The sequence below is a fragment of the Vigna angularis genome, chromosome 7 (assembly GCF_016808095.1).
Source record: "Vigna angularis cultivar LongXiaoDou No.4 chromosome 7, ASM1680809v1, whole genome shotgun sequence".
NCBI lineage: Eukaryota > Viridiplantae > Streptophyta > Magnoliopsida > Fabales > Fabaceae > Vigna > Vigna angularis.
The window spans coordinates 25,418,867-25,422,911 of NC_068976.1; positions in this window are offsets into that span (position 1 = coordinate 25,418,867).

Here is a 4,045-nt window from a genome sequence, read left to right on the forward strand (position 1 = left end):
AACGCTCGCTTGAAGATTTGGACGAACGTTCAATGGATGATTTGGACAAACACTACAGGACGAACGCTCAAAACCGAATGTCGAATGACATCTGCCGAACGCGAAAACCGGACGCTATAGTCGAATTCTTAGGCCGAACGCTAACGAGCACAATATGGACGGACGCTATGAGAATTAGGCCGAACACTATTTAACGAACATATAAACACCGATCGCTCCTCATACCGACGCTCGCTACCTTAGATCAAGCAATCAACAAGACCGAAAGCTAATAACCGAACACTAGGATCGAACACTCCACGGACGAATACTGTGAGGCCGAACGTTATTAAACTAAACACTCTCAGGACGAATCATTGCTAGGTAATCACTGTTTGGACGAACGCACAATAGGTCGAGCACTATCAGATCACAATAACACTGTTTGGACGAACGCTCACTAAGACGAACACTCATACTCTCCAATATACTAAGGCCGAACGCTCAAGAATTCAACTTCAGAATATCAAGTTAAAACTGAACATTTTCTAATACCTACGGACGTCCGCTGACTGAAAACCAACAACATCAACTCCGAACGCTCATAAATTTCAACCTATCAATTCATGACCGAACGCTTACTATTTATACATACAGAAACAAAATCTACTAAGACCGAACGCTAATATCACTAAACCTTAACAAGAACGAACGCTAACGAACTCCTAACAGTATGAGACCGAACGTGCAACTTGGACGAACGTTCTTAGGCATTTGGACGAACGCTCAGGTCGAATACTTCTTTGGACGAACGCTCAGCAGGCCGCTTCCTTGGACGAACGCTCAGCAGGCCGCTTCCTAACAGGCCGAACGTTCAGGAACTTGGACGAACTTCCAATTCTTAACAAATTGGACGAACGCTAACTGAAAACCATAAATGGACAAACGTTCCTAGCTATTGTGGACGAACGTCCAATTTGAAACCAAATTGGACAAACGCGCCTGCAGAATTTCAGAATTTGCAGAAACCCAGAAACGAAACCAGAACCCAAATATTCATCCCATTCTTCCCAGATTTGCATCAAATACAACATATATCATCAATTAAACAAAAGATCTAGCTCCCCTTACCTCTTGAAGACTTCCTTGAATCACTTCCAGAGAGTTTTATTTCCTTTCCAGCTCTAAAATTTGCTCCTCCTCTTCTCTTCTCCCAGATCTGCAACAACTCTTTCACTCCTCCAAAAGTAGCACCGAACACTCCTCTCACAGATATGGCAGCAAGGATTTCACTCCCCATACTCCCCTTTTAATCTCCCACAAGCCTCTCTTTCCTTTCTTGTTTTTGGAATGGGGAAGTAACGTGTGTTGTCTCCAAGGCCAAAGCTACAAAGCTGGTGCCTTCCCCCAGCTTCCTTCCCCGTTCTCTTTTGTTCTCTTCTTTTGTTTTTTTTTTTTTAAATACGATTCCTTACACTGGAAGCCCCCAAGACTAAGACCTCCTGCTACTCCTCACCACATGGTTCAATCCTCTCTACTTGAGAATGAAAGACCATTGGAGCGTCAGGATAACCCCCAAGACTAAGCTTCCCTGTAGATCATTCTAAACACTAGGGCACCACCATGAATCTTCTCCTTGAAGATCATGGAATTACGTCCAATGACATAGGGCACCACCATGTATCCTCCCTTTGAGGTCCATGGAATTACGTCCATTAACCATACTGTTACACTTACGCCAATCACAACTTTGTTTCATACGTACTTCCAAATTATCATTCACATACAATACAACATACTTTCAATCATGTAGCAAAATCAAGCCACCCAAACCAGTTATATAGACATACATACATCTTGGCGGTCAAACAACATCAAACAACTCAAACAGATGAGGAAAAATGTGAAACTCACTGCACCAGGTCGCACAGCGCACCAAGGTGCAAGGCAAGACAGCAAAAATTCGCACAGCGCACCACCCTTGGTGCGCTGAGTGAATTTTCCTGACGGGGGGAGTGTTTTTCAGCTAAAATTCGCATAGCGCACCACCCTTGATGCGCTGGGCGAATTTTCCTGACAAGGGGACAACTAAAATTCGCATAGTGCACCAAGTTTGTGCGCTATGCTAAACTTAAAATTCTAATACAAATTATCACACCCTAAACCCTCGCATAGCGCCCCAAATTCGCTATGCGAATCACCAAACAGAGAGCAAGCCTCTCTAGCCATTCGCACAGCGCACCAACTCGTTGTGCGAATGATCAAGCAGAGAGCACCTCTCTATACGAGGACTCGCTATGCGAAAACATTCGCTTAGCGAGTCTGCATAATCTGCAGAACGTAAGTTTTGCTAAATTATGCAACTCACACACCCCTTACCATTTCTAATCATTTTTCCCAACTTCTAACACCTCTAATTTATATTTTATACTTAATTAAACTTGTCTAGATGATCTAAAACCTTTCTACTACCATTCTAAAGTAATTACAACTCAAATTCAACTCTAAAACGTAAATTTCCACCACTTAGGGACCCAAATTCGATTCAACCATTTTGCACCTGTTTTGATCAGTTTGATGACTCTAACAAGTCACAAATAACCTCCCTATATTGTCCCAACAGAATACAAGAGCCCTAGACCCTTAACTCTCAAATTCACTATCCCACTTCCTCTCAAAGTGACCTAAGAACTATATAAACTCCAAATTTCCTATCCAACCAAGGTTATACAGACTTCACACTTCACTCACTTCCAATTGATCAATTATAACCATTCCAAACCCATCCAAATCAATTCCAAACATCACAACACAGTTTCATAACATATGAACAATATGTACCATTTCATACACTCAAAACTTAACATATAATCCAAACAGCAGAATATTACAGATTTCATCACACATGCACACCATACAATAAAATCAAAGAATGTCTAGCTCCCCTTACCTTGTGGTTACAGTACAGCTCACACCAATAGCAAGGCTTTGATAGCTACACAACCAGCACCCAACAAGACCCTACAATCCACTGAAGTGGGGACAACACAGCTCTTAGAGCTAGAATGGACAGAAAATCGAAATGGGGCACCACCAGTTGCATGCAACCAGTAGAGTTGCATGCCCTAGGTTCAAGAAAAGTGGAGGAATTGACTTACCCGTCCAAATTAGAATTTCAATCGGATGAAAGGGAAGCTCTCAACTCCGTGAACGAGAGCACACCACCTATTTGAAATTTCAACGGTGGAAAATGGTGGAAAAGTAGAGAGAAGTCAGAGCAAGAAGAGGAGAATGGAACTGAGTTTAGAGAGAGAAAGAGTAACTGGAAAATGAGTTCAGAGTTGGAGAATGAAGGAACCCCTTCTAAGGTCATGGTGCCTTTGGCCCTTTGGGCTTGGCTGCCTCAGAAAATAAGGCCCCACAACCCATACAGTTTTCCAGGACCTTACAATCGATATGTTAATTCAATTTTTGTGAATTTTATTATGATTCATAAATTTTTAAGATGTTTTTCAACTTGTGTTTATAAAACACATACTATAATTAATAATTTGTTTAATTATTGATAATGATATATATTTTTAAAATAAAAAAATTAATTTTTTACTTTTATAATTCAGGATTTTAAGCTTATATATTTACATAGAAAAATAACAAAAAAATGTTTGGTTCAACGAGTCACTTTGTTAACCAGACCAAAATAGGATAAGACGATTAAAATATTTTGAGTGACATTTCTAAATTATTATTTTTAATTATAAAAACTTAAAATTAAAATAATTGTTTTAATTTAAGATTTTAAAAGCACTTTTAATATATATATATATATATATATATATATATATATATATATATATATATATATATATATATATATATATGTAACATCCCAAAAATAGAGCTTAAAACTATACATCTATTTAATATGAGTTGATACGGCATCGGTTGTGTATGAACCGAGGCGTATTGTCCTTTACTGCCTTGGGTTGGACAAGAACTGAGGCGTATTGTGTTTTACTGCTTCGGTTAAGTGGATGAACCGAGGTAGATTTGTTTCCTGATATTA